General features: G+C 37.5%; 1 protein-coding gene and 1 pseudogene across 2 annotated transcripts in view; both read right to left on the minus strand.

Moving 5' to 3' along the window:
* TENM4 (teneurin transmembrane protein 4) overlaps positions 1–14,144 on the minus strand; it is a 2,958,785-nt gene that overhangs the window by 2,435,994 nt on the left and 508,647 nt on the right. The gene's annotated exons all lie outside the window — the stretch shown is intronic.
* On the minus strand, positions 449–11,853 carry LOC118525148 (small kinetochore-associated protein pseudogene; annotated as a pseudogene).

Raw genomic sequence — 14,144 nt, forward strand, 5'->3', positions numbered from 1 at the left:
CAAGGTGTATTATTTCAGGTAGGTGTTATTGCTATCTATACCTTCACCCCATTTATTAAGCCATTTCAATAACTTCACGTTCATTAATTTACAATGAGGTCTAGAGCCCAACCAGTATGAGACGGAATGTGTTCCAAGTTAGAAGGGGACAGCATCGCTTCTCACTGATGTCTCCCCTGGAGCCTCTGCACTCCAACTGCACAATTAAGGTTTTCTTCCTACACCTCTGAATGTGACCTTTGGGATCCTCTGGCCGTGGCTGGTTTAGTCTCCTGATTCTAATGGCCTGCCGTTTTGTTGCCTAGAAGGTCAATCCAAGCTTCCGCACCCCCACCCCCCTTGTTGGCCTCGATTATGTGTGTGTGAGGTTCGGGGGAACCCACCAGTCCGAGGGTGGCGTTCGCTTGCCTAAAGGAGGAAGTGCCATTCTAGCATAGACTGTCCTTAATCCTACTGCAGCAAATGTCTCCATTCTGGGGACGGTGAGTCCTAGAAGGTCGTGGCCAAGAAGCAGATGTCCTGAGTGGCTTCCCCTGTGGGAACCATCTGGTCACTTGCTTTTTATCACATTTCTAATAGCTGCTCCATTTCCTCTAGGGCTGCTGTAAAATCATTTACTTGACTGTTAACATAATGTCTGCTGTTCTAGGAACCGGGCCCTCTCTTCTTCTTTCATCTTCAACTTGACTTTTAAGGCCTGTAACTCCTCCATCTGCTTTTTGGCCGTTTCGTTAAAAACCTTCAGCTCATCTTGCAAAGCTTCTAACAGCAACATAGAGTCTGTGTGATCTGCGGCGGATTCCCACTGTGATGCCAGGGTCTCACTGCCTAAAACTGGGTTGAGGCCCTTGCTCTCCAAAATTGCCAAGCAGTTGTCCTGAAACTTCTCCAGTAGCTCCACCTTTTAGGTCAGGTCCTTCAGTTCTCCCTGAATTTCAGTCAACTTCTGGTGCAGCTGCTTGTTGATGGCCTCTAAGAGCTGGTTCTTATCCTTGAGCTCTTCCTCTGATTTCTGCCTACTCATTGGTTTGTAGCGCTCTCTGACGTCCTTCCTCGTGGCAGTGTCTGCAGCTTTTACCTGCCCATTCTCTCGTCTCGGTTTGGTGATTTTTGTAACATCATTCTCTGAACCTCCTGAATGAAGTCCGGAAACATCCACTTCTTTGGACTTAACGGATAATAGGCTCTTAGAAGTGGCTCGAGTTTGTGTGTCTGCCGGCAGGCCACTGCTCTGCACAGCGGGGGCTTGCAGAGTGTATACTGTCTTAACCACGCTGGTCCTCCTAACGAGGCAGCACGGCTGGGCCCCAGGCTCCTGCAGCTCCTGCCCACAGCCCTCGTTGCCCTGGTTCTACAAAGGTATTTTTAAAATATCTGTTTATTTATGTTTCAACTCTTGAGGAACTATACTTGTCAGTAGGAGTATGGAATTTCATAAGAAAACTACTTTCACTGACAAATGTTCAGTAAGTGTCCAAAGAGAAATTTGTATCATAGTTAGATCATAGTTCTAGAACTGGGTCCAGAGGATTGAAGAAGCCTGTAGGGAATAATCACTATGTTGTAGGATTGTACTAAGTATTTCACATTAATTATTTAACTTAATATTTACAAGACACTGACAAGTTACTCTTGCTTTATACATGAGAAAATTGAGACTCACAGAAAACAAGTTATGTATCTGTTGTCTAGTTAGAAGAAAGTGGTAAAACTGAACTTAGAAGCTATGTGTCTGTCTAAAGCTAAAGCATACTACTCCTAGGGCATTGCTCTGCTTATATTTATGGCAGGATCATCCCAGGACAAACTTTGACTCATAAAACACAGCTGAAAACTAAAAAGAACAGGCTTTGGACTCAGAGAGATCTAAATTTAGTGTTCAAGTCAGATAATACCAAGTCCTAACTGAGAAAGTATTTAACCTCTTGAACTTCAGTTTTCTTATCTGTGAAATGGGTGTAATATTATCTACTACATAGACTTGTTGTGAAGGTCAAGTAAGTTAATTGTTTCTATGAAGTTCCCCATTCTTTCTCCAGGTAGATGGACTCTCTTGACTTGGTGAACCTTATATTATTATAACATTTATCCACTGACCTTTAATATTTATACCCAGCACAACATGTAGCATTCTAGCAGATCTGACTCATTATTAAAATAGTAACAATTATTTAATTTCAAAATTATTCTGTTAACTTATTCAACAATAAATGAATAGGCTGGGTAACAGCTCTGAAAGGTTTGTTTTTTGTTTTTGCTTTTATTTTTATTTTTTTTGCCCTCATAAAGCACACAGATAATTAATAATTCACAAAGAACCAAACAATTTCAGGTAATGATAAATGTTATAAAGGAAAAAAATAAAATAGGGTAAATGGATGAAGATATGTTTTACATAGGTCACTTAGTGACTGCTCTTCTGAGGAGACCCTTGAGAAAAGGCTTAAATGAAGGCAAAGTCTGCCAAGCCTAATTCAGGAAAACACTGCACCAGGCAGAGGGAAGAGCAGATGTAAAACCCTGTGTGATGCAAGTGCTAGAGAGAAGGTAGAGAGTAGGAGATGACATTCAGAAGACAGGAGGGTTCACAGTTGTTTGGACTGTAATCTAAATGTTATGGGAATCTAAAATCTATAAAGAACATACCAAACTCAACATCCAAGAAACATAATCCAGTTAAGAAATGGGCAGAAGACATGAATAGACATTTCTCCAAAGAAGACATCCAGATGGCCAACAGACACATGAAAAGATGCTCAGCATCACTCATCATCAGGGAAATGCAAATCAAAACCATGAGGAGATACCAACTCACACCTGTCAGAATGGCTAAAATTATCAATGGGAAACAACAGCTATTGGCGAGGACATAGCAAAATGTGAACCTTCTTACACTGTTGGTGGGAATGCAAACTGGTGCAGCCACTCTGGAAAAGAGTATGGAGATTCCTGAAAAAGTTAAAAATGGAGCTACCCTATAACCCAGCAATTGCACTACTAGGTATTTACCCAAAGGATACAAAAAAACAGATGTTTATAGCAGCATTAGCAATGGCAGCCAAATTATGGAAAGAGCCCAAACATCCACTGACACACACACACACACACACACACACACACACACACACACACAGTGAAATATTACTCAGCCATCAAAAGAATGAAATGTTGTCATTTTCAACAACATGGGTGGAGCGAGAGTGTATTATGCTAAGTGAAATAAGTCAGTCAGAGAAAGACAAATACCATATTATTTCACTCATATGTGGAATTTAAGAAACAAATAGATGAACATAGGGGAAGGGAAAAAAAGAAAGGGAGGCAAACCGTAAGAGACTCTTAACTATAGAGAATAAAAGTGAGGGTTGCTGGAGGGGAGGTTGGTGGGGGATGGGCTAAATGGGTGATGGGTATTAAGGAAGGCACTTGTGATGAGCACTGGGTGTTTTATGTAAGTGATGGATCACTGAATTCTACTCCTGAAACCAATACAACACTATATGTTAACTAACTAGAATTTAAATAAAAACAAAAAAATGTTATGGAAATCCATTGGAGAGTTTTGAATAGTAAGAGGAATGATTTAAGTTGTATTTTCAAAAGATCCTTCCCACTCTCCCTGGGGGACAAGGGAGGAGGAAGGAGGTCAGTGAGGAAGCGACATTGCTCTTGTTGAGGACAGATGGAATTATGGATTGGGTTATGGACAAAGGGTAATGAGTAGTGCTCTGATTTGGGAAACATTTTGTGGGTGTAAATAATAGGACTTTTTGCTGGATTGGATATGGGATTTCAAATGTGTAATTTTTGTTGTTGTTAAAAGAGCTATTGATCTCATTGTGTCTATAGTAACAAATGAAAAATTTATGAAAGCAACACATAGCTAATTATGACTCAATGAAAATCTATGAAAAATAAAATTTTTGTTAAAACCTGACCCTGTGATAGATGCAGAACCATATATACTGCTCATAAATAGCTTAAATGCTAAGGTTAAGATGCCTAACGTTTATAAATTGAGTGCAGTAAGAGCATTGCCATGATGCTTTGAGAGGTGTTTTATCACGTCCCCCTACATTTCCTAAACTCACACTCCATCTCCCACTATTCTTTGATATGATCAATGAACATTTTTTTCTATTTTCAGTAAAGTGATATACTAATGCTGTTTGAAGGCCCTTTCCCTCTTCCTATCAGATTGCTGGGCAGACTAAGTACTTCCTAAAAATGAATGCAAACATCTACATGCTAGCCAGGGTGTTTAAGTTTTTGTTTTTGCTTTTGCTTTTTATATATACCACACACTTGCTTAGCAATTGGCTACAGTGATCACACGAAGTTTATGTTCATCATTATCTTGAAAGGAAACACCTTTTTAAAAGATTTTATTTATTTATTTGACAGAGAGCGAGAGAACACAAGCAGGGGGAGTGGTAGAGGGAGAAGCAGGCTTCCCGCCGAGCAGGGAGCCCGATGTGGGGCTGGATCCCAGGACCCTGGGATTATGACCTGAGCTGAAGGCAGATGCTTAACCCACTGAGCCACCCAGGCGCCCCAGAAAAACTCTTAAATAAATAGAAAAGATGGAAGATGATCATGTGATGTTACTCCAGCCCCCTTCGCCTCCTGGGGGACCGGGGCTCGTTCCTGGTGTGCTGGGGCTGGTCAGTGAGTCCCAGCCTGTGAGCCCGTGGAGCAGCTAGGGCAGCAGCAGAGACTGTGCCTGGACTGATAGCTGTGCCGAACGTAGGATCCCCGGAGCTGCCCGTGGCTCCCAAGGAGTTGGCTGTTGTGGTCAGCTTATTGTAGCTGTTGTTCATTGCCAATAATCAGTTTGATCACCGTATGCAGGCAGGCAGTGTCTTCACATGTACGCTATGCTCAGACCGGGGTAAATTGGTCTAAAGGTTTTCATGGCAGGGTGGAAACAGAGGTTGGGATGGAGGGATTGTTGGCTCCTTGTAGGAACTGGGGGTTCCTAATACCAGAAGTTTCCATCTGGTTTTATGGAGCCTGCCTTTTCAAAGGTTACCATTGAAGTCCTGAGGGTGGGAGAATCAACACACACCCTTCCCCACCACCATTCAGTTACTCCTTTCAAACTTAGATGCCACACAGGTAGGGAATTGGAGGTTGTCTGACATTACAGATGTGGACTGTCCATCTGTCCAGATTACAGCCTGGCTGATAGGACACTCCCTGTCTCTCCATGGCCCTCTTGGAAGCTTCTTACAGACTCCACAGTCTTGTCATGATCAAGGGCCCCTGAGGACTGTATTTTCTCAAACTCAAAACTTTCTTTCCTCCAAATACAGTGCACTGCCAGAGGCAACATGTGGAGTTGGCCATCCCAGATGATTTAATTTACCTTAGGTAAGTGACTTAACTCCTGTGATGCTCAATTTCCTCATTTTTGAAACAGGTATATCATTATTTCTGTATTCACGGAGCTCTTATAAAGAGTAAATCCACTCAAGCATGTAACTCACTTAGCTCATGTCTGGCATAGTGTTGGTGTTCAACAAATTATGGACGTTATCTTTTTTTCTGATTAAAAAATGATTCGGTGTACTTTTCCTAAGTGCACTATGTAATTTTCATGACAACACTATATGCATCTGTTCCTACTGGTGGAATAAACAAATGAAAACCAAGTCCTTGAGAACCTTGAGCAAACAGTCAATAACAACATTTAAATTTAGGAAACATGCCTAAGAAATTTAAAGAGAAAGACATATTTATACTAATGTTTCTCCTTTTGATAATGAGCCTTATGAGCAAAGACACCATAGCTTATTTATATTTGAATACACTCAAAACTTACTCATAAGCAACACTTTAAATATCCTTCAAAGATTGTATGAGGCCACGAATAAATGCACTTTTGTTCCTTAACCGAACTGCAGGTCTTAAATAGCAGCAAGAGTATTTTCTCAGACAATTTGAATTAGTGCATATATTTAATGTTTTAAATTTATTTTTTTGAGGTATAATTGGCATATAACATTATATTAGTTTCAGGAATATAGCAATGACTTGATATTTGGGTATATTGCAAAGTGATCATCACAATCAATCTAGTTAATATTGATCACTATAAGTAGTTACAAAGAATTTTTTTTCTTTTATGAGGACTTTTAAGATTTACTCTCTTAGCCAACTTTCAAAACTTTCAAATACGTAATATAGCATTATTAACTGTAGTCCCCATGCTGTCATTTTATCCCTCTGATTTATTCATTTTATAACTGGAAGTTCGTACCTTTTGACTCCCTTCACCCATTTCACTCGCCCCTACCCCCACTTCTGGCAACCACAAATCTGTTCTCTGTATCTACAAGCTTGTATTGTTTGTTTAGATTCCACATATAAATGAACTCATACGGCATTTGTCTTTCTCTGTCTGACTTATTTCACTTAGCATAACACCCTCAAAGTCCATCCATGTTGTTGCAAATGGCAAGATTTGGGGGTTTTTTATGGCTGAATTATACTCCTGTGTGTCTGTGTATAACCACATTCTCTTTATTTTCTTTATCCCTTCATCATCTATAGTGCATATATTTTAAAATTATTTTTGGAAGTGTTAGCTGACACATACAAACTCTTAATACATGCCTTCCCTAATGCTGTGTAAGTTAGGGACTCTAGCTCTCTTTACAAACGATCTGTTTGTATGTATGGTCATTGACGAACAGAGCGAGCAATGAACCATTCTTGTACAAGAATGAGGGTGAAAAATCAGTAGCGATGGCGACATGTAATTGGCAAAAATTCAGTCACAGGCAAACAGGCTCAGATGAGAGCAAGGGCTAAACACCTGTGGCTGCCCTAGAAAGAAAATTTATTTAAGGAAAGACAAGGATTTCTGATGACCCAAAAGATACTTTTGTGCAAATGAGAAAAAAACATTTAAATTATATTTTTTCCTATCTTCAGCAGCCGGGCTCAGGAAACCTTTTCAGACCCTAAGAGTGGAACACGGGCTGTACATAGCGCACATGCCCAAACGTTAGCCTTCCCACACACACCCTGCTACTCCAAGGACACTCACGTCACTACTACAGAACATACTCTGTGCGACGCCACCCCTGCCTCAGGTTGAGATGACCGTGTCCGATTTTCAGAATTGGATGAAGGGAAAGAATTCGGCCTCAGAGACCAGCGGGTAGGTAGGAGAAAGCCATCTCAAGGTGTGTTTGGAACACAGTTGGGACATGGGCACAGCTGAACATAAATGGCTGCAAGGTAGGTCTAAGCAGGTAAGGTTTACATCAGTTTATTTATTGCTTCTCTACGATTTGGTATATTCATGTCTAAGATGTGAACAGCATAGTCCTGAGTTGTGCCTTCTTTTTATAGTATACAACTCGAACACCCAGACGTGACAGATATGCCTGTGAGAAAGCACAAGACATTTGCACACTTACAGCTGATGTCCAGTGCAAAAGCTATGCCCAGACACAAATATAGCATGGCTTAAGATAAGGAAAAAAAGGTCATCCAAGATTGATTAATAGACATATGTCTATTATCTAAGATGTGCCATTATGTAAGAGTATGCATTTCTTCTGAAATTCTTTCCATTTCTATTTCCATTTTGGTATACTTGATATAACTCAGTTAACTATTTTGTCACACGGAATGTTAAAACTACACAGGGATTTAGAGATAATTAAGTTTTAATTAGTTAACTTCATAGGTGAAGAACTTGACATCCTGAAAGATTAAAGGGCTTGTGATAACAGCACCCAAACAGGAAAGCAGGACCAAACTCTTAGCTGCTTGATCACTGTATTGTTTTAAATATGCATCTTTATCCATCATTCAAAGAAAAAATAATGTTAATCAATTTTATGCATGAGTTGAAATAATTATTTTGCTTTTTGCTAGTCATGCCTTTTGTCTTCCTGCTTCACTTTAGCTTTCACACTGCTATTGCTGTGATCATTCTAAAGCAGAAATAACAGAAATAGGATCATGCAAATCTCCTGCATGGAATATTAATCTGTTTTTGTTCTGTGTGTATTGATTTATTCATTTCTTCAAAACATATCTATCATGTATAAGAAAGATGCTGGTTAGACTGTAATCAAAATACACATGGTCTCTGACCTTATGGTGTATCTGGTGAGAGACATATACTATGGCAAAGAAGCAAAACACCGTACAGATAAATACATAATTATAAATGTTGCTTAGTGATAAAAAAAAAGAAATACCTCCTCCTCTGACAAACCTGTAGGTAGAACTTACCATTGTCTACCCACGGCTCTCACATGCTTTGTACAGATTCCAGTTACCACTGGGTACTTTGCTGATTTATTTACATTTGTTTGCACCAGTTGACTATGAATTCAATGAGAATAAGAACTATGTTTTACTCATTTGTCTAAATGAATGAATGAATTAATGAGTTAAAATCCTCAAGTCACAAAAAAGTCGCAAGGGAGTTTGTGACAGATTTGGGACTAGAATCCAGAACTCTAGATTCCCAACCTAGATCCACTTGGCATTCTAAACACACAAACTGGGTGTAACTTCATGACATGACATGGTATCAGAAAGACAAAGACAATTTATCCAGAGTTTGAAGAGGGAGATAATATTGGTTCTCTCCATGTAAATCTAGGAAAATGCGTTTGGAAAATGACATTCAATTTAGAGCACTGCCGAACTGCATAAACATGAGGACACAGAAAAGAAAAACAGAACGTGTTAGGCAAACGAACAAGTTGGCTTAGCAAAGAATCCCAAGGATTCACACCTGAATTGGCTACTCGACATGAAGGAAGAGAACAGTGCAGTGCATAAACAAGAGAATGAAATACTGGATGTTTTAGCAAAGGAAGAAATAAAATCAAATTTCAAACCAAAGTTTATTACCACTAATTGTTATAATAAGTAAGTAACATACAGTAGCTATAGTTTTTAAAGCATGTTTATATTCACTGCTTCAAAACTGCATAGTAAGATAAGGTTAATTTGTATTATGATCTCCATTTAACAGCTTAGGGAAAGGGGTCTGACTTACCAGAATCATACAGCTAGAGTTAGAGTTATATGTGAATCATCTTTAGGAGAGTGTGTTCACTGCTACATTACAATGGAATCAACCATCTGTAAGTGCATGCATGGTGGACTAAACATGAGAAAAATATCCAGGAGTGAGAGGTCCTGACTTTGGGGCCTGATCATTTTTCTGAGATATGTCAATGTATGTCCCAGTGTAAAATATTGGTGCATCTTACTTCAGACAAGAGATATGTATCTCAACAGTTCTGCATAAATCTGTTTTTTTTTTTAGTAAATTATATTGTATTATAAATGTATTGACACCTTACAATTAAAAGGAAACTTAACATAAAAACTTTTGCAACATAATCATATAATTAAAATAATTATCCAATTTTGTAGCACAGGCACCTTGTAACCTCCACATGGTAAAAAGCAGGAGCAACTTTGATTCATGTTATTTTCATATCACTTTTATATCCCACCATTCAGGAAAACCTTATCTCATCTCGCTTTGCTGCCTTACCATTTGTACCTTCATGTTCTTTCCCTCTTTGTCTTTTCATGGATTTCTTCATGTCAGTAATCATAGGATTCTTATTCTTCTGTCATTAACTATTTAAAATTCTGCATCTTTCCCAGAAAATAATTTTAATGATTTCAAAAAGAGAGAGGACATCATAGTGTCCACCCTGGGTGCTGATCTTTGGCTCCAACACAAGATGGAGGATACAGTTCTGACTAGTTTGGAGGACTGGCGAATGGAATTGTCATATCCAATACCCATATCAACTGGTGACATGACCTTGAGTAAATTCAATCATGTTTTGTACTTCCTTAGGGGTGGTTTTCTTAACCTTCCAGAGCAGAAGAAGTTTGAGCGTTGATGTAAATAACCTTGGGTCAGCAGGCTTTTTTCTGATTGATGTTCACACACTGAATCCCACCTCCAGGACAGGACCAGTTCTTTTGGCACGCAGTTGAAGGGATGAACAGGAGATAACAAAGTTGTCATTATTTGAATTTCTATTATGAGACATAATCTTCTCTGCACCATGTCAGCACTGCTGGAATGAAGAGAGTTCTGCTTAGCAGGGTATTTGATTTGTAATGACAGCTGTCAGAGGGCTCTGCTAAGGATGCAGGGCTGGAGAACAGTTTCCCGAGCCTTGTTTGCTTCCATTCCTTCCCCCTGATTTTAATTTGAAAGAGCAAATTCTAAATTGCATTTCATGGTTCAGAGAAGACAGAAACAGAGCTCAATTATCTACGTTTATTTATCATTTGTACCAATTGGATAAACTGTCATATACTAAACTACTAAAGCTCAAAGCAGAGATTTTAGTCTATGTTGCCATATTGAGTAGACTCCACCCTATTTAACACAGATCAGAGGAATCTGGTGCTATATGGATATCTTGGTTTCTTAAATTCCTTGGCACTTGACAAAGCTCAAGACCTATTTATATATTTTTCTGATTAAAATGTTGAGATCTGGTATTGAACTTCTTAGAGAATGACATAGCTGGAAGAAAATTTACAGAGATTTAATAGTGAGCAAAAAGAATATGGTACTAATGATCCTGAAACTTATAATCTAGGAAGAAAGTCACAAATAAATAAACATACACAATTATATATTCAATTTTACTGAATTAATTGATCTGAAGGGAAATATCTGGTCCCAGGTAAGAGTGTAACATGCAACTCTTTATAGGTGAATAATCATGTCATTTAATCGTAGTAATGTTGTTCAAATTGCTTAATATCATGTCTATTCTGTAGATAAGGAAAGATGGCTAAAAAAGGCTTGAGAAAAAAAAAATTAACAAATCACTGTGAGAACTGATCATCAAGGGAAGATCTTTCCTCAATCCCCAAGTCAATGTTTCTTTTACTGTGAATTCCACTTCAACACTGTGATTTTTTTTTTAATGTCATCCTGGCAAAGCTACAGTTCCCAGGCATTCAAGCACTAAGTTAAGTATTGCTATAAAGATATACTGTAGATGTGATTAAAGTCCATAATCAGTTGACTTTAGCTAAGGGAGATTATCCTAGATCATCTTGACGGGCTTGAATCAATCAAAAGCCCTTAAAAGCAGAACAGTCCTCAAACAAAGGAATTCCACCTGAGAATAGTAGCTTCACCTTACGCCCCAGAGTTCCAGTTCCTTCCTGACAATCTGCTCTAAGGATTTCAGGTTTGCCTAGCAGGCCCCCCTAAGCACACAAGCCAATTCCTTGCAATAAATCTCTCAATATATATCTCTTCCTCATTCTTCTCTCGTTGAAGTCTTGGTTTAAACCTTCAAATTTGTACCTGATACAAAAAAAAATGTAGATAGCTCTTCAAGTATCAGGACGATATTTTAGAAAGGAGTGAAAATAAATATTTAAACCATTTTTAGAAGAATTTTTAAAAGCTATTTTGAAGTGTTACATATTTTTTTTTTCCTTTTTCAAAGACAGTTCTCCAAATTTTCATGGCACCAAATTGAAGAAAGGAGTGAAACAATGGATACACTTTTCTCTCACTGCCTTGGGAAAGGCATTCAACTGGAAAAAAGACGACTTGGTTTCAGGTCACAACCCTGCTACTTTCCAGTTCATCAGCTTTTGTGAACTTCACCTTTCTCAGCGTCAAATGAAGCTCATGATTGCTGTCCTGCTTACCTCTGGGCTTGCTGTGAGCATTACAGAGATGACAGATGTGAAAGCACTCTGCCTAGCATTAATGCTTTTAACAAAATAAGGCGTAGAGCAACATGGCAGATTCAATTCTGATTCTGTTATTTGCTTGATCTGCAGCAATGCCTCAATAGTTTTGCATAGCATAGGGGCACAGATGCTTTCTTCTTATTATGACTTACATAGATGCAAATTGTAGGCAACAGAACAGTGTTGGTATTATATGTCAAAGCACAATAGGAGACAGAATAAAAAGGTTATAATCAAACTGCACAATCTATTCAGTCAACTTTCTCTCTGAAATATGTCTAATGTTGTTTCCCGGAATTTGAGGCACTTGATGATTGAGATCATTAGAAAATACATCTACCTCATGTAGGCATTACTTATAAAATTTTAGTAATAAAACAGTAAACACACATGTACACACAGAAGCATATAACACACAGTTTATTATGAATTAATTCTGGAATTCTACTTGCCACTACTTTCTGAGATATATAAAGAATATTTTATATACACCTTTGCCCTGGCACTGAGAAACTTTTTGCATTGAGGTTTTATATTATTTTCTGATCAGAAAAACAAAGGGTTAGGTAACAATGGTCAATGAGATATTTTAGACCAGTAGTTTTTCTATGGCTTTCCTCTAATTTCCTCAAGGAAACAGAAAAAAAGAGATGTAGAAATGGTACACACAATTTTCAGAAAGCATTCTTACAAAATTAACAGCTAAAATTGTTAAAGTTCTTAAAATCAACAAACAAGCAGAAGGATATATTCTTCCCTACACTGTCTTTTGTTGATGTCATGATTTTATATCCATTCATCTTAATAACCACATGTGTTAAGTAAACAAAATGTCATAGATGCTTTTGCTAATGAGAGAAAAGAGAGGAAGGGAAACTGTGTCATACTCTTCTTATTTTATTTAATTTTTAATAATCCTGAAAAAATGTAGATTAGAAGTTAAGTGGCTTGCCCAAGGTCAAGCTTACCAAAAAACCTTCTATTCCTGGGGTACCTGGTGGCTCAGTCAGTTAAGAGAGCAACTCTTGGACTCTTGATTTTGGTTCAGGTCATGATCTCAGGGTCGTGGGATCCAGGCCCGGGTAGGACTCCAGGATCAGCTCTGAGTCTGCTAGTTCCTTTCCCTCTGCTCCTCACTGCCCCCCCCACCCCCCGCTCATGTGTGCTCTCTCTCTCTCTGTGTCTAAAATAAATAAATAAATAAAATCTTAAAAACACTTCTATTCCATATTCACAACTCTTTCATCCAAAGAACTCATTACATGTAAAACGTTTTAATGAACATACTATAGACCTTAATACAAAAATAAACTATTCCAGTAGGTAGAGGTGAAGTCTTCAAGGCTATTCTCAGTAACATGCAGAATGAAACTTTTCTTGTTTTGAGACAGTCTTGTAAAATGGCATTTTGTTTTGCATAACATTTTAGCTATCTTTTCCTAAATTAATTTGTTTAGATAAAGCTATATTTATACTTAAGCTCTCGGTGTAAAATACTCATTTCTTCTCTACCATAGGCTTGTTAAAAATTTTTAAATTAATTTTCATATCAATGTTTGTTATTTTTGATTATAAAATTAATACAAATAATGTTCCAGACATCTAGAGCATAAACTATTTGTTCTTTATAAGTCAGGAACAATATAAAACTGTTTGCTATGAATGTTATTGTTTAACATTGTACAAAGAGTCCTGACTGATGCAACCAAACAAGAAAAAAGCAATACAGAGTTAAAAGGGGAAAAAAAAAAAAAACAATAATTATCTAAAGATACATCATAACCTATGATAGAACAATTGTTACAATCACAAATTTTCAGAAAGGTGACAGATATAAGGCTAATGTTCAAAAATCACTTGCTCCTTTTTACCAGTAAATTCAAGTTGAAAATGAAAGAGAAAATATGATCATTTGCTTTGACAACAAAATATATCTAGAAATTAATCTAACAATTTCTTCTGAAGAAATTTATGAAACACAATAATACAAAATGCAAATATACTGAGAATAACACCACACCAAATACAGTGACTTAGCATTATAAAGATTTCAATACTCCCCAGATTAATTAATAATTTCAAAATAATTTGAATAAAAATAGAAGATTTTTTTGAAAAAATAAGTTAATTCTAAAATTTGTATGGAAGAATAATAGTGTTCTGATAGTAAAACAACTTGAGAAAGAATGGTGAGAGGGCTCATTCACCAGCTATTAAGGCATTTAGAGCCAAAGTAAATTAAACAATTTCATGCAATTAAATCAAAAGAGAAATAAGCCAGTGTGTTAGAATAGGGGTCCAGCAAGTTACCTATGTTATTTTTTGGAATTTAGTTCATAATGGAGGTGGCATTAAAAATTAATGTATCCATAAAGGATGGGTTATTTTGTAAAAGAATGTTGGAGATA

This window comes from Halichoerus grypus, chromosome 11, assembly GCF_964656455.1.
Source record: "Halichoerus grypus chromosome 11, mHalGry1.hap1.1, whole genome shotgun sequence".
Classification (NCBI taxonomy): Eukaryota; Metazoa; Chordata; class Mammalia; order Carnivora; family Phocidae; genus Halichoerus; species Halichoerus grypus.